The following is a 24,637-nucleotide window of genomic DNA, read 5'->3' on the forward strand; positions in this document are numbered from 1 at the left end:
CTATAGGCGGGGGCGGGGCGCGGAGGGCGGTGCCGCGCCGGGAGGCCCAGGGAAGCGGCGCCCCTTTCTCAGCAGCCACCCGGCGCCGCGCCCCCGGCCCCGCCCTCCGCGCCCCGCCCCCGCGCTCGGACGGCCTGAGTCGCGCCCTACCGCCCCGCGCCGCCGAACTTGCTCTAACTTCCTTGGCCGAGCCCGGCCGCGTCGCTGCTGTCGCCGCCGCCGCCGCCGCCACCGCGCCCGGGTGAGTAGAGCGCGGAGCCCCCGCTGGAGCGTCGGGCCCTGCCCCGCTCATTGTCTGAAGCCGATCCCCCCCACTCCCCCCAGCGCCCTCTGGGGACAAGGACTGATCCCCTGGTCCAGGTTCGGTCCCTCCAGCGCCCTCGCTCCTGCCCCGGGGCGGCCCGGCGGCCAGCGCTGGCTTTGTCTGCTCAGATAGCCCGCGAGGGGCTGAGGCCTTGGCCCGGACCCCGCTGAGCCGAACTCGGGCGCCGAGCGGAGTGAGAGCCACAGCGGTCGACCCAGCTGGCGCTCGGGGTTCTGTCGCCCTCGCCCTGTCCGCATTCCCGGACGGGTGCCTGCTGGGGCCGGGCGTGGGTGGGAGCACTCGGGGAGGGAGGGATCAGATCGCCGTGGTCGTGGGCTCTGCTCCCCTCCCCAGCCGCGAGCCTTGGGATGGGCACTCCTTTCGGTTCCGCCACAGACCCTCGGCCGCCCGGAGCTCGGGCTAGAGGGTGAAGGGTGGCGCCGACCGGGGAGGGCGGTCCCCTCCCCTGCCCCCCAAATGTGCTCCCAGTCGCCCACCCTGGCCCTAAGTCCCATTCTGCCCTTCACGGATTTGGGGCGGTCGGAGTTTGAGTAGGTGGTGATCCTGCTTCTCTGTGTTGGTCGTTTGGAGTTGTGCTTGGGAGCAAACCAACTCCTGATATAACTGGAACTTCGGTCGAGTTGGGTCTGTGGCTGTGGAGTTCGTTCGTCCCGGGCCACTGCTCCTGCCCGGTAGGGGTGATGGTATTGGTAGGTAGGGTGTGTGTGTGTATTTGTGTAGGGACTTGTGCATCAGGACCGCTGGGACACGAATCCGGGGGAACACGAAGTTGGTCTCTCGCTGGAAGCAGTCCGTGCTGTTGGGAGTCGTGGGGAAGCGGCTGGCCCCGGTGCTGGCCTGGCAGCTTGATCTGGCAGCAGTGTACCAGTTCGCAGGCTGTCCCTGGTGGTGGGGTCTAGGGGCATCAGGTCAACCTGGGCCCTGAGTGCAGGGCATTGCACTGGAGCCTGTGCAGCTGTGCTCTCTGAACCACAGTCAGCTCCATAGGATTCTTCTCCACTTCTGAGATGGGGGTTGCCCTCTGGTTGATAAAAGTGGGTGGAGCTGCTTGCTAAATCCTTCAGGGTAACCTTTCCCCTTCCCCTTGACCTCAAGGTACAGGAAGTTAGTGCCTGCAGAGTGCTTGGGTCACCCTTCCCTGGTGGTGAAGAGAAAGCTGGCGCCTCGGTCATCAAAGCACCCCAGCACCCCTACATCACCTCTATCGTTCAGTAAGCCCTGTGGAAGGCCGAGCGCCCTTGTTTCCAGGGATCCTTCAAGCACTCTCAGAATGAAACTCATACTCCTCCATGATGGCCCTACATGTCCTTCCAGCTCCTCTGCTATCTCCAAGCTTTGTCTTATCTTGAGGATCCATGATGTCTGAGGGTCAGGCCTTGGAAGCCCAGGCTACTAGAGGGATTTCCCCTTCTGTCTTCCTGCATCCTCACATCTCTGAACTCCACTGCTTGAACCACTAAACATGGTCTTCAGTTCATTCAACAAAGCGTGGTTGAGAATCTGTGGGGTGCCAGGCATTGTTGCAAGCACTGTTCTAGGCTCACAGCTCCCTGATTGGCTGTCAGTTCTATGCGGTCTTAGAACCTGGGCTGGACATGTAGTAGATGCTCTGTAGTGTTTACTAAGCTGAACTCAGTCTCAGCTTAGCAGCACTGTTCAGGCACTGGAGTTCAAGCCCACTGGTGCATCCTGAGGTTTGTAGCTGCCTTTAGCAAGAAATTTGGAGAAGGAAATGGCAACCCACTCCAGTGTTCTCTCCTGGAGAATCCCAGGGACGGGAGAGCCTGGTGGGCTGCCGTCTATGGGGTCACACAGAGTCGGACATGACTGAAGTGACTTAGCAACAACTAGCAAGAAAGGGCAGGGAAAGGAAGGCCGCGGAAGGGTTGACTGCTTAGGAAAGTTCCATCCTTTGCCAGCTGGGTAGCTGTGCAAATCTCTGAGGCCGGGTGAGGGTGCCTCCCATCCTGCATTTGGGAGTGGGAGGACAGAAGGCATTCTCCCTGGGGGAGGGGAGGGAGCTCTGCCCCATGGGTCCTGGTGGCAGTGAAGTTTCCAGAGAGGCCAGGAAACTGGGTTGTGGAAGCATTTCCTGAGGCCCCACGCTAGGGTTACCTTGTGCTCAGGGATTTGACTTCAACTTTTACTGGGACAGAATTCAGCTTGGCAATGCTTACAAAGTGCCACTGTGCCAGTCCTGGGAAACCTTTGCCAGATTTAAAAACTGGACAAGCTTATAGCAATTACATGGAATGTTTAAATGTGTAGTAATTGTGTTTATTAAGACAGTGTTTATTGAGACATATCACATACTATTGAAGAAGCTTTGTGTGTATTCATTTAATCCTTGAAAGAACACAGTGCAGTGGGTAATGTTAATGTCCCACTTTACAGATGGTGAAACCATGGCCCAGAGAGGTCACCGAGTGAGGTCTGAATGTGAACTGGGTTTTCTCATATCTAATTAGATAAATTAGATAAAGCCTCCTCTCAGAAGTGATTCAAGTTGATTAGTACACTGAAGAGCCTGGCCCACAGAGGAGCTAGTAAATTCTTCAGTGCAGGTCCCCTCATATCCTCTGCTTCTGAAAGCATTTCATCTGTCTGGGCACAAAGCAGGTGTCTCTGAACCTCTGCTGGTTGACTGTCAGTGTAGCTTTTATCTCCCTAAGGCCAGGGAATGGGAAGACGACCAGCACTACCTTGCACAGAACACTGGGGAGTGAGTCATTGCCTGTAGCTGTCTAGATAGATCAGGGTTTGCCGTGGTAACAATCCTCAAATCTCAGAGGCCTGAAGCATTGAAGGATTATTTCTTACTCACACCACATCCATCGCATATCTGCTTTATGTTGTTCTCATCATGGGACCCATGCTGATTAATTGGAACGCTCCTAGTTACTTGCACCTGGAGACAGGGAGCACAGTGAATCTCACCCTGGCTCCTAAAGCTTCCACCTAGAAGTGGCGTTTCAGTAGCCAAAGCAGTCACATGGCCATACTTCCCTGCAGGGTGGGGAGCAAAAGAGGACTGGAAACATTTGGGAAACAGCACTGATGTCTGCCACCTGCCCAACACTGTGCTGTCCCTGTAACTTATTTCCAAGGTCTAGATCTGAGTGTTGTGTGTTTCTGTGCCACCAGGAACACCAATCATGAATTAGTCAAAGAAATGTCATTTAGGTTAGAGATGAATTGAGGTGTCACATTTGAAGGGCAGAGGTATGGTGAACAAAAATGCTTATTAGCATAGTAAGAGGTGGTCTGCAGAAGCAACTTGTTCCTCTGACCCTGGACAAGGTATTTTGAGTTCCTTGAGTTCTTCTTTTGTTATTCATTTATTCAGTCATCAATTCGTGGGCCCAAGGACTGGTGCAGAGACCCTAGCCAGGGATTCTCATTAAGCACTTGTTTATCTCCTTGCCTGGCGCTCGGGGCTGTGAACTGGGTTCCAGGATCCCTGTTTCCTGCTGCTGGGTCCTGTGGCCTTTAAGGAGGGATGGTATTACCCATGGTATGGGAAGCAGGCTCCTGCTCCCTGTCTCTGCCCTGACACGTCAATCCTTGAATTTCTTGTCTTCCTCATATTCTGTATGTGGCGAGTAGGGGCAGCCAACTTTCTTAGAAGCAGGAGCAGGCAGAAATACCCCATAGGCTTTGCTCTTCCCCTTCCACCAGTGAGATTCCGAGGCTGAGCTTGCAGGCCTTGGGGTGTGGAAAGGTAAAGTGGTGATGTTACCTGAAGGATGGAGCCACATGGAGATCAGGCTTGGATGTGGGGTTGGGGTGGTTCTCTGGCCTGTGAAGCGGGTGGAACCCCTTTGTTAATTGCATTTTCCCACCTGGGCCACCCTTGCAGGGTGTCTAAGAGCTGGCTACACTTTGCACCCTGCTTTTGTGCTTTGTCGCCTGCTTTGTCCCTGGTGACTTCCAGCAAGGCCAGGAAACCCTGGTGGAGGTGGTGAGACCTCAGGTTCTTCTGCTTGTGGTTAACTCACTATCTTTGGGCATCTTTCCTCCTTTTTCAGGGCTTCTGTTTTCCTATCAGGAATACAGGGAGAGGTAATGGTGATCTACAGCAATGGTCTCGATTTTGGCTGGTCATCAGAGTGCTCAGGGGACTACATACACCAGTTTTTTGAAAGTCTTTGGCCTAAGTGAATGCCAGCATTCCTGGTTTGTCTTATCTTCATTATAGCAATGGGGGTAATTCATAATGTGTCAACATCTGTTTTCTCCTTTAACAGCGTGTTTTTTTTGGTTCAGACAGAAAAGTGGTGTGTTGGACTAGTAGAGGGTCTGGCCTGGCCAGTGGGAAACAGTGCCTTTGCTGGTTGAATGTACCAGTGAAGAATGTTGTCTGTCACACAGAGTGGACAGTGATGAGGCCAGCTTTTGAGCTGTACCTACTTTGTCGCTGAGTGATCTAGACAAGCCTTTGAATTTTCTTTCTCCCTTTCTTGAACTTGGTGTTTTCATTTGTAAAATGAGAAGAATCCGCCCTCCCTGTTCGTGGTGGAGTTACTGCGAAGCATACACACTTGGGGTTTGCGATGCAGTATGTGCAGCTCTTGAGTTAGGCTGATATACTCTGCTTTGGGACTGCTGCCATGACTCTGATGGCTCCCAGCAAAGTGCTCACCAGCTGCGGGTTCTGGGAACCCCACTTCCTCCATTCTTGGGCCTGGTGGGGGCTGGGCGGGGCTGGGCAGGGCTGTGGTTTTCTTTTAGGAGGCAGCAGGCCTGGTAATCTGAGATACGGTGGGCCTGGGCAGGCTTCTGGAGGTCTGTTCTGTCTCCCTCACTCAACAGCCAGAGAGAAGTTCCTGGAGCCCTGGTGTCCATCAGCTGGACAGCTGGAGGGACCGGCCTCTCCCTTCTCGGGCTCTGTCCACCTGTGTTTAGTGGCTGTGAGCTGTGGTGGTGGGGCCTTTGGGATCCTAGTCAGAGGTGCATTCCTGGTGCTGCCTCTGTGTCCCCCTGGAATTTAGGAGAGCTGAGGCCAGGCTTTCCTGTATGGGTAAGGTTTGGGGAGAAGCCACGCTTTGGGACTGAGTAAGGGTTGACTCCGAGAAAAGGGTTGATGAACCTCCCCCTTCTCTGGCTTTTCCCTGTCTACCTGTACTAATCACTGGGGCCTGTGCCAGTCTATTTTGCAGGGCCCAAAAGTTAAAAAAAAAAAAAAAGCTTGGAGGAATGTGTAGTCCTGATACTCAGGAGAGGGGCCCTCAACAGCAGTTGGAATTACAAGAGTGTTTCCTGAGTGGTGAGCCTGGGAGGGCCGAGGGTAGCAGCGTATCCCTGGACACAGTCCTAAGTCAGGGTCTGCAATTATGCATCAGAAGCCCCCCAGGGCACCGTGGGAAACTCAGGCTTATTGGAAAGTGGCAGGTGGGAATAAGGAATATGATCGCCCCAGCTTCAGATTTGGTCTCCCCTGGAGGGGCAACTGGGCCCCACACACCCTGCTCAAGTTCAGGCCATGGTGTGACTTTCAGCTTTCGGTGTGTTTTGATGCCCAGCCTGGAGAGCCCATTCAAGCTGTGCTCAGGACTAGCTCTTTCCACGCCTCCCGGCTGCAGCCACCAGCTGCTCCAAGGAAAGGCTCTGATTGCCCACTTGAGTGACCATTGCTGCGAAGAGACTCTGTTTCCTCTCCAGGTGACTTCCCTGATGTCTCGCTACTCTGTAGCTGGTTTCAGCCCTTTACTTCTGGGCCAGGCAGACAGCATCTGTCCCTGGGGATTCTTGGGGGAGGTCAGCGTCCAGCCTGAAATGCCAGCCCCAGTTGTTCTCACAATCCAGGTCCAGGAAGACTTAGAGCTCCATATTGTTAAAGGAAAAAATATATATATATTATTCTGACACTTGTGAACACAGTAAGGTAGACTTTCTTCAGGACTGTCATGATAGATGTAAAGACTATAACAATGGAGCTTTGCAGTAAGGGAGAGAGATTGGGCTCACCCCCAAATATTACAGGGAAAAGTGGGAATTTACAGCCAGGGAACAGAGTAGGGGGAGGGTGGATGGATGGAGAATTTATGAGAGGGTAGGGTAGTTCTTTGTTAACAGACCTAACAGAATTCTTGCTGAAGTCAGGCTAGGGTGATCAGATAACGTGGGGGATGCTGCACTAGGAGGGTGAGGATTTGGTCAGACGTGCAAGGTGACCAGCAGTGGAGGGGTGGGGGATCCTGGCTAAACTGCCTTAGCGGGATTCTTGCTAAAACTGGAATCTAACAGGACAGAGACAGAAGGGGCAGAGGGCTCAGAGGAGCCTGACTGGCTCGGTCAAAGAAACTGTCAGTGTATGAGGCTAGCTCAGCCTTTGTTCGGTCTTGCCCACGCTTCTCGCATTGGCCTGAGCTCATCACTACTCACGCTTGTCACTCAAGGGTGGTACCCTCTTTGTGGGCATCACTCTCTTGTTTCCAGAAACCCTAGTCCTTTTCTTTTCAGCATTTACTGGCTCCTTGGCCCCTGGCTCCCTCACAATTGGCCCCTTGACCACCTTCTGCACCCAGGAAACAGACTTGGGTGAACCCTCGGCCTTGGTTCCCTGGGGCCCACCAGTGCTGGCTGCCCTTGTTGCCAGATGTGTTGGGAGCCAGATAACAGCCTTTTGACTCTGGACAACCCTCCCTACTTGACCCTCTTTCCTCGGCCTCTCTACCTTGTGTTTCCTGTTCTCCGCATTCTGGGCAAACCAGTCCGACAACTTTATGGATCTGTTTCTCTCCCACAGGCCTTGGATACAACTAAACTGCCTGACCTGGGCCAAGGGAGGTACAGTGGGTAACTCTCCCCTCCCCACCCTGCTCCACTGCTGCAGCTCCAGGGCCTTCTGGCTGGATCCCCCCCTACCCCCAACTGCTTCCTTCCGCTGTCTGTGGCCTTCCCATCCTCCTGGTTCTCTCTGACCTTCTTGTCTGTTTGCTCACACCTGCACAGAAGACCCTGTTGGGTGTGTCTGCTACTCTTGGAGGTGTTCGCGTCTCAGTAGCCAGCTTTTTAGGAACGACGCCACCCGCTGTTGTGAGGAAAAAAAGGGAGTGTGGAGAAGACCTGCTGGCTGCGGGGCTCGGAGCCTTCTCCACTTCCTGAAGGCTGGCTTCCACCCCAGCAGGGGAACAGTGGCCCTGTGCACCCATCCTGCCTCTGCTGTCATCGTCTCCTTTGTCCTCGTTGTTTCCTGTGAAATACAAGTAATGATATAAACAAGGGGCCTGTCAACAACAAAAGAGCCAGGAGTTGCCTTGAGGTATTCATTCCCAAGGGAGTAGGGCGGAGCCAGTGGCGTGAACCCTGGTGCAGGGGTGTGGTGTGCAGATCTCTCTGGGGCTCCTCTGGGCTGGGGAGTCCTGATGCTCTCTCTGTGGGAAGACAGATGTGGGGAGGGGCAAGGGGGGAGGTGCCAGCTGGGATGCTGTAGGATTCAGTGTGTTGAGCATCAGTGCCTACCTGGGTGTGGGAGCCCTGCCCATTCATGCAGAAAGACTGTGGGAGAGGCCAGCCTTGGTCTGATGGACCACAGCTCCTGAGGGTCCACTGAAGGGCCAGGAACTTGTTTCCAGTAGCTGAGGTCAGAGGGCTCTGGCTGCCTGCGTGATTCTGCTTGTCATGAAGTCTCATTTGTACTCCTTTATTTCCAGCCTCCTTGTTGAACATTGAACACTCATCAGAAAGCCTCTTACAGAGTAGGGGAGCAAAACTTACACCTCCCCCATTTCTAGCCACCTTTCTCTGTGGCCTGGGCACTCTGCAAGTCCTTAGGGGATCTTTGTGGTGGGCTGGGGGTGGGGCAGGGGACCTCTGCTAGGTAGAGACAGCTCCATCCAGGAAGCACTCACTCCCTGCCTTCCAAGTGGCCTCACTCCAATGGTCTGGCCCATCCTGGTTCTAATAGGCATTGTGTCATACCCCTCAGAAGCCAGAGAGAGACTGAGATTAGTTATTCTGTTGTCCCTTAGGGGGAAAATCACTCGGAGGAAATACATCAGTGCTTCTGAGTGCAGAGTATTTATTGATGTGTCAGTTAAAGTAGGCTTTTAAACAACATGTATGTATCCCTTTAGTAAGGAGGAAGTGTGCACACCGATCTCGCAGCTCCATTTTGCAGCTTGCATTTCCTGAAAGGTGCAGGGAGTTTAGTGGTTAAGGGATTGGAGTTTAGAGCTGGGATTTTGGAAAAACTGTTTTTAGCCTGTCCTTGGAGTTGGGCCAGGCCTAGAAATCTGTTGAAATAGCTTTCTTCAGCTGCTAAAATTGGGATGGGTTCGTAACATGAGGACCTTGAGCCTCACTGATGATTGGGGAGGGCCCTGAGAAGGGTCTCTGCCTAGGCCTGGGATGCCTGTGACTCAGCGCCCCCTGATCCTGGGGGTCTTACAGTCTCATCACAGATGGAGTGGACCTGGCTACAGATGGTCCTCTGTATGGAATAACAGGTTTCCTTTCTGCCTTGGTCAGAATCCGCTCTTGGTCTTCCTAGGAAAACTTTCTGTTTTGGGACCTGGGGAGGACTTGTGAGCTGGGAGCTCTATGAGTTGGTATGTCTGTCTTTATTTCAAAGACTGGCACCCCCCCACCCCACCCCCACCCCTTGCCGCTTCTTATTCTAGGGAACCGCCTGCAGAGAGCTACAAGCCAAATTTTTTGTGCTATAAATGAGGGGTTTTAAATGTCAATTCAGTTTTAACTTTTTTCATTTTTAAAACTACATGTTTTATTTTTAAAAATACATATTTATTTCAAAGATCTGATATGTAGTGAAAATTAATATTTCCACCCCTGGCTCCTTCACTTCTGCTCCCCTGAGGCCACATAACCATCACCAGATGTTGGGTGCCTAGTGAAGCGTGTCTGTCCTCTTGTTTGTCCCCATGCCGTACACACCTAACGGTGTTCTGATTTCTACCCTCAAGTGTATCTTGGGATTGTTTGATTTCAGCACATGTAGTTCAGGCCATTCTTTCTAACAGTGGCATGGTATTCCTCTGTGTGGTCAATCATGGTTCACTTTATCAGCCCCCTGTGGATGGACATTGAGGTTGCTCTCAGTGTTCGGCTGCTGCAAGCCAAGCAGCAAGAAATGCCTTGCATGTACACGCTCAGAGGTTTGTTGTAGAGATGGTTAGATGGGGAATCCAGGTGTGGGGTGCTTGACCAGAAAAGAAACATGCTGTTTTGATTCCAAGAGGGAGAATGAACGTTTCTGAGTTTTCCTTGTGGAAGGATCTTGTGTTTATGCCGTCATACCCTCGAGCTGGAGGGGCCATGGTGCTGGCTCGTTCCCATGTGGTCTGAGCATTTCAGCTCAGGTCATCCTGCCTCTGGAGCACCTGGTGTTTGTAGCCTTTGGCTGTGCCCCGTGGGCCGTGCAGCCTGTGCACCCAAAAGTGTGATTATAAGAGTGTGAAGAGGCAGGCAGAGCCGCGGAGGGTCTGGGGAGGCCAGGCGTGGGGAACTTCTCATACGTGGGCTTGAGTGACCCTAGGAGTTTGTAGGAATTGAGCTGGGTATGAAACCTGGAGTCTTGGAGAAACAAACAAGGAATTGGGGATCAGTTTTTAGAAGAAAAGATCCTCCTTGGGTTTCAGGGGTTGGTGTGAGGCCTCTTGTCCAGGTCTCACTAGACCATCCACCGCCCTGAGATCCCCCATCTCCTAGCTGCCCAGCAGCCCTGCCTGGCTTTGTGCAACTTCAGGCTGCTCTGGAGAAGACTGCCCCCTTGTGATTTTAAAAGCCTGTCTAGAAGGCACCTGGTGTAAATAATAGATGAGGTTTTCTGTTTTGAGCAGGCAGCCTCCTTGAAGAGCAGATGCAGGGGGTGAGGGCAGGTGAGGTTTACTTACTGGGGTGGTTTTGAGGGTTCGTGTCTACTGGGAATCCTTCTGGGGGTCCTGGGAGTGCTCTGGCAGTTTCTTCACCCCTGTGGCCACCGTGTGCCCCTGAAATGACCATAATATTCCCCTGTCTGGCTCTGGCGACCTCATGCCTAGACAGGGCAGGGCAAGAAGGGAGGAGATTTTAGGACTGGCTGGCAGATAGCTCCCCTAAAAAACAATGTGCTTGGTATGACCCTGCCCTGGTGAGTCTGAGGCCCACATCTCTGCCCTCTCTCTCCCACCATTGCCCTTACATGCTGCCCGGTGAGAAGTCCACAGCTTCCCATGCCCACAGCTCTATTGTATGGGGCCTGGAGCTTGGCGGCATACAAGTTTCTATTGTGGCAGGGTGGCAGCTAGGGCTGACCTGTGGGGCTGAGGAGGTGGGGCCTAGGGACTGACAGTGGAGCTATTCATGGGCTCTGCCCCATTTCCTGCTGCCTCCCATTGTGGACAATTTTGGGGGGAGGGGAGGGGAGGAGGAGAGGGGGTGGCCAGTGCAGCTATTGTTCCTGGCAGTGGGAGCCCATTATGCTTAATAGAAGTCCTTTGATGAACAGATCTTAGCCACTCCAGGGCCCCTGTCCTGTTCTCTGATGTTGGGTGAGCTGCCTAGCCAACCCTGCCCTCTGTCAGCACTCCCCATCGCAGGAAGTCTGGAAGGATCCTGCCCTTTGGGTACTTCTGTCAAGACTCCCCGTCCTCCCTCTCAAGTCCCCAGGTTCTGCCTGGAACCTCCCTGGGTATGAGCACTGAGCAACTGGGCAAGGAGTAGGGATGCCCAGCCACCTGCCCACTGCCTCTGGGAGTGGGTTTCTGCCTGAGCTCTCTCGGCCCAGCTGCATCCTTGGGTGGGGGCCAGGCGTGTGCCTGGGCAGCTGTCACTCTTGAGGCCCCCACTTTCCTTTGTACTTCAGCGCCCTGTGTCCCTGTGCCTCACTGGAGTACTCAGCTGCAGAAAAGCCTGCTTGCTGGTCGGCCGGCCTGCAGCCTCCTCGCGCTGCCTGAGCCACAGCCATTTTTCTTTGTTCTGCCATCTCTGGGCTCTTGAATCTCAGGCAGGCGGTGGCAGGCTGGGCAGGCAGCAGGCAGCAGGCACACAGCACCAGCGGAAGCCCTTATGACATGAATCTTCCCACTGAGCCGATGCTATGCGGTCTGCTTGCTGTACCGTCACTTCCCCCAGCTGTACCCCCGGCTCCCCAGTGGTGCTGAGATTTCTCTTTGTTTAAAGAGGGTCTTGCCATCTTATTGGATCACAGTGCTGCTGGTTTGTACAGTGGGGACAGAGAAAGGGCTCGCCTGCTCGTGCCACTGAAGATGTGTAAGAGAGGGGAAGGACTGAATTCATGGATGCCTTTGGGAGCACCGTCCTTCTGGTCTTTGGCAGAAAAAGCCACTCCCAAGTGCAAAATGTGATCTTCCTTTACCTCCTGGTCCTTCTCCATGAAAGAGTCATATCAGGACAAACTCTTAGCATTTAGTGGCAGGGGTAGATGAGAAAACAGTGATTTTTGTTTTTCGGGTTTTTTTTTTTTCCTTTTGAAGGGTCTCTATGGTTGTGGTATTCAGTATTCTTGCCTGGAAAATTTCACGGACAGAGGAGCCTGGTGGGGGCCGCAAGAGTTGGACATGACATAGCGTGCACGCGCCCCCCCAACACACATAGCATGCGCCACCCACACCCCCAACACACACACCCATCATCCCCGGCCCCTTTGCATCTGAATGTCTCTCATCCTCAGTTTTTGGTGGGCAAATTGAGCTTCCTCCTGGGGAGTCTGATTTTACCCAGTGTGAGGTCACAGCCTAAGCTGAGGGTTACTCTTTCTGAAAGTGTGCCCACCCCAGCTCACAAATCTCCAACTTTCTTAACTGCAGTCTGTAATCGTCTCCCTGCCTTTGACATAGAGTTGTTTGATATGAGAACTCCTGAGCTCTCACTACTTTCTGTATTTATCATTTTATCTTTCCAAAACCCATCCATCTTGAGATCAGCCTGGCTGTCTTATCTGACTCTTATCAGCCAACCTCCTAAATTAGGAAGCAGGTCCCAGGCCTGGACAGGGTTGCCCCCTTGGAGTGCCCTTATTGCAGCAAACGTTGAACCAGACTCAGTAAAAAGAGCTAGGTTCGCTGTCATAAATGTTGAAACACAGATGCACCTTTTAGGGTTTTTTGTTTGTTGTTGTTCTGTCGCTAAGTTATGTCCAACTATTTTATGACCCTGTGGACTGTAGCCCACAGGTCTCCTCTGACCATGGAATTCTCCAGGCAAGAATACTGGAGTGGGTTGCCTTTTGCTTCTCCAGTGGATCTTCCCAAACCAGGAATCAACCCCTTGTCTCCTGCATCGGCAGGTGGATTCTTTACCACTAAGCCGTCAGGGCAGCCCAGTTTTTAGGGTAGTTGGGCCCAAACGAGGGTGGGAAAAGCGTGATTGAGGCAGCATGCTGCTCTGGAAAATCACAGGGAGGTAAGGCGAAGCGTTGGGTCCCAGCTGTGCCGCTGGCCTTCCGGGTGACCTTGGTCACTCATTTCCATGGGCGTAGGTCTCTGGAAGATGGAAAGGTTGCTCAGATGAACTTTGGTTGTTTTTGAGCCGGGACTTTTTGAGTTCTATGAAACTAAGTCCAAAATGCTTGTTCACTACACAGATCCCCTCTCGCCAACTCTGGGTACGTTTTTGGGAGAAATGTCATTGAACGGGGTTAACGGGGCATCTCTTCCCATGGTTTTTTTTCCCCTCATGTTCTTGAGGGACTGGCAGTGGTGATGATAACCTCCCCAGATGTCTGTGGTTTTCACAGGGAAACCCACCCACCAGGAGCCAAAAGCACACAGCAGCCCTCAGGGGCTGAGTGTGACATTGGGAGCCCACTCAGACAGACAGACAGTCTGCCTTAGACAGTAGCACTGGCCCTTTTCTTGGACATACCACACTCCCTCTCTGGCAAACCTGGGAGGAGGCAGTGAAGGCTGTTTTTTATGTCCTGCCAAAATGAGGCCGGGCTGTTAAAAGTAGAAATAAAACTTATAAGACGGAGATACCCTCTGTATTTAAATATCCTCTTTAGTTCTGGGAGGTGGGAGTGGGAGTTAGGGAATTGGGGTAGGAGGCTGAGGTTACATTTTGTCTCTATTTTGTTAAAAATTCCAGGAGGCAAAATGGGTTTCTGGCTCTTTATCTGCCTTTCCCCACCCAACCTCTACCCCCTGGGGGACCTCCTGTGTCCCTTGGCTTTCCTGCCTTTGTCTGCTGGGCTAGGATTGGCCTCCTTGTCACAGCTCTGGCCTTTGTGCTTCCGCCCTGCCCTGCCCTGCCTCACGGGAGGCCTGTGCTCTTGGAAGACATCCAAGGGGCAGGGAGCCCAGCTTTGATAAACATTTGGTTAGAGTAGCTTCCACAGCTGTGAAATGGGAATAAAAATAACCTGTGAGGATGCACTAAAATACCAAACAAATTCCACAGTTAAAGCATCCCTCCAAGAAAGCTGATGACATCCCTGGTTAAGAGGGGTGAGCTTTCCCTGTCACTTGCCCTAAAGGGCCTTTTGCTCCATCAGTGCTGTTGCTTCTCACTCGAGGCCTCTTACACCCTCACTGTGGAGAGTACTGCCCGCAGGCCTGTCAGCGGGCCGGGCTGCCAACACCTGGGAGCCTGTTGCCCTGCAGACTCACCCCACAGCAGCTGAGGCAAAATCTGCATTTAACAAGATTCCCGGGTGATTTGCATGCACTTTCAAGTTTGAGAGGCTCTGTCTCAGACACCTCCGTCCTGCCCTGCCCCACCTTCAAGACTGTTTTCTCTCTTTTGTGGTTTAGTTGTCTGCACCCTCCTTCCCTGCTTAAAGTTGCCTACTTTAAAGGGGTCTGGCTCCGTCTCTGGGACACGAAGATTGCAGCAGGTAGCCCTGGGCGCTGGGGGTGTCTAGGAGGTGGGTCTGGGAACCATGGAAGCCGCCTGAGCTGGCAGCTGCGGGTGCCTCCTCCAAGCCTGTCGGCAAGGTCAACTCTGGGGCACCGGGCCGAGGAGGTAATTGGAGCCCTCCTTTGTGAAAGGGGGCTAAGAGCCTCCCTGGGCCATCTGCTGCCACCTACCCCACCGCATCCGTCCCAGCTGGGCGACATGGCGATCAGAATCAGGTTGTAAATGTTGTTTGCTTTTTGTAGACACACGAAGCATTCTATAAAAAGGTTTTTGGTATATGTTGAAGTTCAAATAAATAGTCCAGAAAACGGACTGTAAATTTATTTTTTGTAGTATTTTTTTAGCGGGAAAAATGTTTGAAATTATTTTCCTGATTTCGCTAAGATGGTCTGCCCTCCCCCTGCCTTCAGGTAGAGGTGGGTGGAGGGCCTGTGGGGGTGAGTGTGGGGCCCCAAGCCTGGGGATGCCCCTGGCTGTCTGGAACTGTTTTAGGTACTAAGCTTCTAATCTCTTTGCAGATTTTTCTCAGCTTTTTTCATTAGAGTCCCATCACTGATTTGTGTTTTTTAAAAAAACATCTGCTTCTTCCTTCCCCTCCCTGCTTGTTCCTCTTCTCTCCTACATTTCAGCGCATTTCATTTTACTTATTTTTCTCCAGCAGGCTTCACCTTTTATAGCTTGTTGGGAAAATTTGCTTTCTTCCCTCTGTGAGACTGACCCCAGGCTGTTTGCCTTGCTCAGAGGCCAGGAGCCAGGCTCTGCCCTGGCTTGGTGAGTCCTGTCCGCCCTGGGCAGGATTAGGGGGTGGCCCTCCAGTGCTGACTTCGGGAGTCAAGTGGGTTGGTTGGTTGGTTGGTTGTCTTAAAAAGTATATTGCAGTGAACTGTGCAATTTTGGATACAAGGATTTTGAACATCTTAGAGCCACAGTCTTTATGTCTTTCAGGCATGAAGAAATGGAAGAAAAGGTGTTTAATTCTAAGTTTTATATAGTTTGTGTTGCGGGGGAGAGGGTGGGATATCTCTGCAAAGAGAACGTTTCCCACCCACGTTAGACACTCAGGTCACATCCTCGCACTGAGTTGGAGCAGCTCCCCTAAAGGCTGCCCAGGACTCAGTTATTGGAGCAGAATTTATTTCTGCCCGAGAGCAGGCCCACTCGTCACTCAGTACGTCCGTGGCTGTTAGGAGCGTCCCATTCCCCAGCTGTGTTGGTTCTGCCGGGGCAGCCGGCCCGATGGCGCCTTGGTGCCATCCACAGGGCCTGACCCAGAGCTTTGTTGAGACTCCTGGCTGCCACCATGCCGGCTTGTAGTGGTTAAAGCTGCTGCTCTAGGGAACATTTCCTGACCAGCTTCCCGCCTCCTCCTTCCTTCCTGGGCCGCATCCTGCCCTCCTGCGCCTGCCTGACAGCATTTAGCAGAGGGAAGCGTGTCCTGAGCCCCTCCCGTGAGGTGCAGGGCTCACTCGAGTTCTTGGTCTCCACAGCCCCACTCTAGGTGCCTGGCAACAGCAGCAGCAGCCAGGACGTGTAGAAACAGGTCCCGAGGTGTTCGTCTCCCACAATAAAAGCCTTTCCTCCCAGGGACTCGCAGAGCGAGTTAGTACACTGATAGGTTGCTGGACTCTTGGCTTCATTCATTCGTGCTGTGGCCTTGCCTCAGGCCATTTGTGGAGAAGCTCAGGGTGGACAGAAGGCCCAGGCCTCTGGGTCCTGAGGTCCAGAGGTCCCAGCATGCAGGGTTCATGGGTTCTTGTCCATGTTGGAGATGTTGCCATAAACTGGGCCCAGAAACCGCATCTCGTGCGCGTCTGCTTCTGAATGCGGACATTTCATGTGCACATTGGGCTTTCAGAAACAGGCCTGCTGTGATCATCTGGGCTCAGGCTCCCCCTCTGCATTTAAACAGGCGGTTTCACATTCAGCGGCAGAGGGAAGGCCCCTGGAGGCCAGGCCGGTGCCAGGCCTGCTTCCGCAGTCCTTTGAGAGGTGGAGCGGCAGCCGCTGCAGGTGGCCCGGCCCTCACCTGTGTGGGCAGGCAGGTGAGGCATGACTTGCCTGATGTATCATTTTCAAGATCTCTCTTTGGGCCCCAGGATTGTCTGTTGCCCCAGAGTTTTCTTCTCTTCATTTCTTTTTTTAAAGAAAAATGGCCACAACTTCTTACATTTTACTTGAGGTGAGTTACTTTTGTAAACTCTTCATTTGTTTTGTTTGTTTTTTGATCATTCCTCAAGATAGGACTCAGGTTATGCATTTTCGCCGGGAACACCACAGAAATGACATGTCCTCGGTGCATCCCGGCAGGAGGGACAGCCGTTGGCTTGACTCATTGCTGGTGATGACAGTGGTGGTCACTCGGTTAAAGGTGATATCTGTAAGGTTTCTCCATTGCTGAGTTACTATCATGCTCTTTGTAATTAATAAGTGTTCTATGGGGAGATACTTTGAGACCATGTAAACATGCTGTCTCTAATCAAACTTTCGTTGACTAGTTTTAGAGCCTGTTATGGTCTAATGGTCTTTGTGTGTTCCCGCATTCACATATTGAAATTCTGTCTGGTGCCTGGCTTGATGATGTTAGGACTTTGGGAGGAACTTAGGTCATGGGGGTGGAGTCCTCAAGAACAGGATTGGTGCCCTTACAAGAGACCCCTCAGAGCTCCCTTGCTGACCACCATGTGAGGACACAGTGAAGAGGTGCCAGCTTTGAACCAGGATGAGGCTTGAACCCCACTTTGTTGGTGTCTTAATCTTAGACTTCCTAGCCTTCAGAACTATGAGGAATAAACTTCTGTACTTTAGAAATTGCCTGGTCTGTCAGTTTGGTCCAGTCTGGTGTTTTGTTATAATAGCCAGAACAGACTTAACCCATTATCAGTTATTTCTGTCATACTAGAATTCTCCAACCTAGAATTCTATGGTTACTGAATGCTGATGATTTAATTACATAAATTTTTACATTTATCCTTCTGCTGTAAAGAACTTTCCCTTCTCTTCCATTTATATATTATTTATCCATTTATATGTATTAGAATGGAGTCATGGGTTCTTTATTCAGTGAGTTAAAATGCATCAATATTATTTATTTTGGTGCACACATAGTTCCAGATTGGGCCAGTGGGGGGGTCCCTTCAAACTGTCTGCTGTGAAGGACAGCTCTTAAAAATGTGGCTTTCCAGGTCTGTCACATTCACTACTGAACGAGTCTCCATGTGCAGTTTGGAAAAAGCTCCTTGAGTGATTCCCCTGATTCCTGAATTTGGGATCAGCTGGGCCAGACCCATCATTTTCAAGCATGTATGTCATAGAGCCTCCCCTTCCCCCTAGCCACTTGAAGAGAACTGCTCTGCACACCTCATGCTGGGTTTCTGGGTCAGAGTCTCTTTGTACAAAAGCTCCTGTAGCTTAAAAAGTAATAAAAATAGTAAGTTTGAAAATCGCTGGATTAGGTGACCTCCATTCGAGGCCCAGCATGTCTCCCACTGAGCCCTCGCCTCACTGCTTCCTCCTCTGCCCCACGTCCCTCCCTCCCTTGGCTTCTTTCCTGGTGTCAGCACTGAGGGAGACAGATATCTCCTCCCCAGATTAGCAAGGGGCCCCTTGGTGCTTCTCAGACTCAGCAGGTCTGGGGGTTGTGGGGTTTTGGTGGTGGAAGCTCATAATGCTGTGTTGGTTAAAAACAGTTTCAGACAGGAAGCCAAGCTCTTAGAATCCCAGGCCCATTGGAGAGCCCGATGGGGCTCAGAGCTGGCAGCCCAGGTGTTCCTGGACTTCCACCTGGAGGCCTTCCCAGGTCGGGCAGTCAAGGGCCTGAGAGTCTCTGAACTCTGGGAACCTCCCTTCCCCCACACCTGTGTGGCAGGGCTTGTCACCCGGTGATGAGGGACGGTGAGGGGTGGGGGTAGGGGGTTGAGGGGCCCAGCCTAACTCCTGGCTGAGTTTGTAGTGTTTTCCCAGGGTGAAGAGGCAAACTTCTGGACTCCTGCGGTAGTTGCTGCCACCCTGTCCATTTTTGCACTGTTTGTGGCAGACCCTGAGTACGGAGAGTTGGTCCTAAGGGGTATGGGTTAGAGTAGGACTTAGACACTTCTGGCTCTGAGGGTGAGTCGGAACCGAGTGGGGAGCCTGTGGACTTGAGGCCCTCTTTCCCCTCTGAGTGATAGTGCCCCTAGGCTGAGGTATGATATGATATCCTTCCTGTATGTGAGATTCCCTTGGGCAGTGAGGCAGCCTACAGGCCTGCCTTACGACCATCTCATTTACCCATTTCCCTTGAAAGTCGCCTGTCTCTTCCTAGACTTCTCCCCTTGGGCCTCCCTGTTCCATTGGCCTGTGAATGGTCCCCAGCACACAGTGGGCTCTGAGGACCTGGAGAGTCGAAGGCCTGTGGTGCGCTGTTTGGAGGTGCAGCAGGGCCCCCAACTCTGTTGGGAATATGGCTGCTCTTCCTGGGGATTGGCTTGTGGGCAGATACAAGTACTGGGAGCCTCAGAGGTCAGGTGGAAAGGTTGAATCTTGGTCAATGGCCAGGTCTGGAGAATGAGGTAGGGAGGAGCCAGCAGAATAACTTGGTAGAGTTTTAGCTTGGTATATGGGTGGATAGTGTTGTCAGGTCAGCACAGTTCCACTGGGTTCTTTGCCTGAGGCTGTCACATGGCCCAAATCAAAGGGTTGGCAGGGCTATATTCATTTCTGGAGGATTTGGGGCAGAATTTAGTTCCTTGTTGTTTGTTTTAGTACTGAGGCCCTGTTTCCTTGCTAACCGTCAGCCAGGGTTCCCCTGAACTGCTGGAACTTCTCTCTGCTCTTTGCAGGTAGCTCCTCTGTCTTAGATCCAGCAACAATGCATTGCATCCTCATACTTGGAATATGACTACTTCTGCCCTCAGCTGGGAGAAAGCTCTGCTTTTAAGGGCTCATCTAATTACATTGGACCCACTCAGATAGTTTCCCTATTTTAAGTAAATTGATTATTCATCTTGATTACATCCGCAAAATCTCATTTGTCCTTTTATATGGTTATAAATTATACTTCCTGTTTTTCCTTTTTTTTACTTTGCTCAGTAAAAAGATGGCAACTAAAATATTTCTGAAGTCTTCCCAGAGATCTGTGGATTTAGTGAACACACTTAATTTTACTTTATCCTAAAACCCCACAGAAGTTAAGATAAAGGGAATTTTAAAAAATGAATCACTCTACAAGGACATGGAGAATGGCAAAGGAAGCAAAAGCAAGAAAAAAATGTTCAAATCAGGAATTAGATGGGTGAGTGACCCACTTTGAAATGTAGGAGTTGGTGTCACCATATTATTTTAGGGGGGCTTGGAGGGGAGGAGCCTCAGAGCTGGCTGAATATAAGAACTGAAGGCAGTTCATGTGGTTAAACGCCTTTCTTGTCTCCATGGTGCTTGGTGACTGCATTTTCTCTTTAGTGGGACATTGGAGATTCCTTGTGCTGAAGGAAAAACCAAGGGCCTGGGAGATTCCAGTTGTTCTTAGTAAAGCCTTCTATCCCACTTGGCTTCTAGAACTCTGACAGCCAGCCCCTTACCTTCCAAGCAGGAGATTAAGAGACCTCACTGAGGAACCTGACTGACCTAAAGATGTCGACAACATGGACTTATAGCAGATGGGCCAGTCAGATCGCCCTGCACAGAAACTCACCTACCTGCCCAGGGACTCAGTGCTTCTAGTCAATTCTTAGGCATTTACTTCTAGTCATGAGGATTACTAATGATTGCTAATACCTGACGAAAGCACCTAATGTGAAAGGAAGCAAAACAAATGGGGCAGGGGGAGCAACTTGAAATAAATATTCTACTTGGAGAATATTTTGAAAAAAATTAGACATTTTCTCAGAGAGATAAGAGAAGTACCCATGAAAAAGGAATAGGATACTATACAAAAGGAACATTTAGGGAACAAACAAAAAATTAAAATTTTCAAAGAATAAGGGCAGAGCAAAAATATCAAACCATTAGAATAATTATAAATTTTAAAGAGTTTTCTGGAAAATAGACAAGAAAGATGAAGAAGAGATGGATAATAGAGAAGAAGAGGTAAGATGTTTAAAGAATCAGCTCAGGTTCCCATATCCATTAATAGGAGTGGCAGAGAAAAATGCAAGTGGGAAAATCACCCGGAAAAAAGTTTCCTAGAAGGATATAGGTTTCCATATCAGATGGACTCATCAAATGTTGAGCTGAGTGGATGAAGATAGGCCAGTACCCTGATCAGTTAGCCCAGTACCTTGAAATGTCAGGGTGCTGGGAAGAAAAGGATGATCTTACAAGTTTACAGAGAGAAAGAAACAGGTTAAGTACAAAATCAGGAATCTGAGTGGTTTCAGACTTCCCATTACCCTGGAATGAAGATGATGTTAGGGCACTGCCTTTAGTGTTCTCAGTAGAAATGGCTCCCAACCTAGAATTCTATACACAGCCAAACTTATTCACAAATGAAGGTAAAGTAAAGATGTTTTCAGACATACAGGGTCTGAAAAATTTTCTTCTTGCCCTGAAGATTTCTTCCCCAAAGATGAGCAAAGACTGGCTCTTTCATAGGCTGTATCCCAAATGAGGCCGAAGGAGTTCTTCTGGGCACCAGTCCAGATTAAAGTAGCTCAGAAGGTTCCAGGAGAAATTTCTTCTGGAAGAAGAACTAGAAATAGAACATCTGATGTGAGTGAACTTATTGAGAGGAGATTTGGACAACTGACATTGAATTGGGGGTTGAATATTAATAAATTCATAGAAAATTAAACAGAAAAAATGAGAATTATTGACTCTAGAGAACAAAAAAGTTGTCTAGGAAAAGTAATCATGGCTTACATGGCTCGCTGTGATGACTCACGTGGTCCTAATAATGTAGACTCTGAAAATTAGTGTCGCCGTGGGTATGATTGGAGTGGAGATATGGGAAAGGAGTGTGAGGGGAGTGGTTTGGGACAGGTGGCTTGTACAGGAGTAGAGTTACATTTTCGTCTTCAGGGCAGGAAGTGGTGAGGTAACACCTAACAGTGAAAAACCAGGGACTAGTAATACAAGCATAGCATGTACTGAATTTTCTAAGACATTTGGAATGTTAACATCAAGACCAGCTAGAAGTTAAGGGAGCCCCTGGAAAGGGGCTGGGGCCTTGGGGCCTAGGATCTGTTTTTGTTTTTTGTTTTTTTTCTGAACACAGCATTTGCAATCATTGATTCTTGCAGGGATATGTTCAGGAATAATTTAAAAAAATGAAAATAGCATATCTGGAACACGTGGCCTGTGATAAGGGCAAGTATTGTTTCACAGAGCTCAGATGTGTATGGGAGTATGTGTGCATTGGATTGATTGTTCAGTGTGATTCTTGTGTGTGCTAAGTTGCTTCAGCTGTGTTTGACTCTTTGCGACCCTGTGGACTGTAGCCCGCCAGGCTCCTTTGTCCATGGGACTCTCCAGGCAGGAATACTGAAGAGCTTCTTACTGTGGGCCATCGTAAAAAATTTGAAAGCCATTGTCAGTGGCTTCTCATCGCCAGTTCTCTTTGTACACTTGTGAATTGTCTAAGTATTTTACAGTTCAGCATGTGCTACCTTTTTAATTAAATAAAGCCGAGAGACGGAGGAGGCAACAATCTTACAAGTTAATATAATCCCAAAGTAGATGAGCCCTGTTTACAGTGATTGCAGAGGTCATCACACTTGTGGGGCCAGCACCCTCCACCAGCAGTGGCCTCAGTTTACATTTTAGTACAAAGGTGGTCATGGTAAGTGCCACAATAGAAGCCTTTTTAGAAAATCACTTGTAAGCCTACCAACCCACGAAGCCATTTTCATGGTTTTAGCTTCCATTTTGACCTTTAACCACAAGCTTACAAATTGTTTCATAATTGCAAGCTAGGATATTTAGATTTTGAATGCTTAACTCGTATTCTCCTTCTTCTTTTGGTTTCTTTCCTTGAGGCAAGCTCCTGAGTCATGAGTTTATTGGATTAAGGGTAGGATTTCTTTTTTTTTTTTATGTCTATAACTGTATTGCTTACCAAAGGGTAGTAACACTTTATTCCACTCCCAGCAAGGTATGAATGCAACAGCCTCACCATGGGGTGATTTTGTTAAAATAAAAAGTGTAAAACAATATCTGTGAGTTGTCTTTAATTTCATTTCCAGTGACTTTGAGTAGTTTTCCATCTAGGAATTGTTTTGTTCTTCAGTTTTAGAATACTGCCCATATCCTTTGTCCATTGGTCTAAAATCAGTCTTCTATTAAGTGTGAATTTCTTTGTGTTGGAAATAGTATTTACCTTTTGTCATAATCACTACAGCTGCAGATAATTTATCATTTGTTTCCTTTTTAATTTTAATGTTACTTTTAATTGTTATATGGGAATTTAAAAGCATATCTGTTCTATATTGATAATTTTGTACTTCACTTAGCTTAAATGTGAAGGATACCCTGTTCTTGAGTGTGTGTGTGTGTTTACTATTTAGATAGACTTTAGTGTATTATTCAATTCCTCTCAGGTTGCTAACCAGCTATCTTAACACTGAAATAATTCTGACTTTCCCTCTTGTTTTAAGAAGTTGATGTTTGGACAAACACAATGCCTCCTGCTTGCCGCGTAAAGGCTTTATTCTGTTATAATAACTTTTGGAGTTGAGACAGTTTGAGGACTTGGAATTAAATAATTGTTTTCTCTACAGAAAACACAACATAGCTTTTGGAGAGTTTTCAGTTGTGGTGGTCATTAGTAGCTGTGAAAATTTATCTTCTGTTAAGAAGCAGAATTTTTAGTCTGTGTATTTAGGGTATTCAGGGTAAATGCTTTTGGTGCTGACTGAATTCGTTAGCTGGTAGAGAGCTGAGTTTCGCCTTCCTCTGATGTGACTCTACTCGGGTTAGCAACTATGGTGAGAAGTGAGGGACCATAGTCACTCGAGTCATTTTGGCTGGCTTCTGGGTTGGATCTGGTTCTAGTTACAGCACCACCATCCTCGTCACCTTCTGGGGTTCTTTGAAATGTGGGTAACACCTCAGGCTGGTGGGGGAGCACTCATCAGTCTTTTCTCCTTCCCTGAAGTTCTGAAGCTGCCAAGCCAGACCTCAGATGCTCTTTGCCTTCATTCCGCCCCAAACCCAAGGCTCTGTGTTGGAGGATGTGGCTTAGGCTGGAGTCCAAACAGATCTCACTTTTACCTCCTTGCAGTTAAATTCAGAACTTGCCTATGTGGGGACCTGGATCTTCTGGCTGAAGCTCAGGACCTGCCTCTCTACCCACCCTGGTCCCAGGACAGAGCTGGTGGGTCAAGAGCAAGAGGCAGCTTTCCCTTGCTGCTCCTTCGACGGCGTGTGGTGCGGGACCCCTCTCCCCACCCCCCGCTCAGTCGAGCGCCTTCTCTCCCCATGGGGAGGAGTAAACAAGGGGTGAAGAAAGACTAAACTGCACTGTTTCCATTCAACAGCTTCCTCTTCTGTGGGTTGGAATGGGGAAATAAGTGTCATTAAAACACCCTACCCCAAGACCTCATACGGTTATTTTGGTCCAGCAAAAATGATGCAACGTTCAAGCGAGTGTTCTGGGGGTGAGTGGCAGGCATGTAAGGGGACGTATCTGGGGGCGATACATCATCTCATGGATGATTAGGGTGTTTCTTTCTGATTATTCCCTAGCATGGACCTGGCTAGTATAGTCTGAGTGGTTAAGTTACCATGGAGTGAAGGCTTGGGGTTTATATCACGGTTGTTGAGATTCTCTATGTGTGGGTTTGAACCCTGACATTTATAAAGGCAGAGTTATTTCCTGGTTGGGTCTTTATGGGGTGAGACCCTGGGAGCCCAGTGGAAGAGGGGGGAACAGGTGCTGAGAAAACCAGCCCCCTGCAGAGAACCCACACTGCAGATCACTGGCTCCCTGCAGTGTGCATGACAAGGAGCTCGCTGTGGCCATTCCATGTTCTCCCCATGTACGTGGCCGGAGCAGAAGGAGATCAGGGATCTCCGGGTGGAGAGTCCCTGTGTCACCTCAGGGTCATCATTGTTCAGAGGCCCTGGGCTAGGGGGCAGGGATGAGGTCTGCCCTGCTATGGAAAGCATACAGGCCAGTGGTAATTAGCTGGTGTCTTTGTGGAGCCAAGATCCAGGAGAAGGAAGGGAGCCTGGCTTTGTTTACTGCTTCAGAGCTTTAAGGAGAGTTCTTTACTACGGTTAGGTTAAATAACTCCAAGGAGCACCCCTTAGGATTCCTGAACTTCAGGGTATTGTGCCTGAGCAGCCCTCCCCAATCTCTGGGGACCTTAGGGATCGGCCCCATTTTATTTGAGGCCTTGAGAGGCAGACGCTTGCTCAGGGTCAGGTCATGTGGCCGAAGGAAGGAGTGTGTCCAAGAGTTCCTGTTCATCTCCTTGCAGCCGTCCTGTGTGGCCCAGGCTGTGTTCAGGCCTTCTGTGTCCTTACCGGGAGCTGTGTTCATGTGTATTCTGGGAGGGGAGTGTTGTAGAGATGCTG

At 50.2% G+C, this 24,637-nt stretch overlaps 1 protein-coding gene across 1 annotated transcript in view; it reads left to right on the top strand.

The window, feature by feature from the left end:
* The first annotated feature begins 88 nt into the window (after positions 1–88).
* Positions 89–24,637, top strand: part of TSPAN14 (tetraspanin 14) — a 57,709-nt gene continuing 33,160 nt past the window's right edge. The window contains exon 1 of the mRNA XM_070364480.1: positions 89–241. The gene's annotated coding sequence lies outside the window, so the exon portion shown is untranslated. The remainder of the gene's footprint in view (positions 242–24,637) is intronic.

This window comes from Bos mutus, chromosome 28 (genome assembly GCF_027580195.1).
Source record: "Bos mutus isolate GX-2022 chromosome 28, NWIPB_WYAK_1.1, whole genome shotgun sequence".
Lineage (NCBI taxonomy): Eukaryota > Metazoa > Chordata > Mammalia > Artiodactyla > Bovidae > Bos > Bos mutus.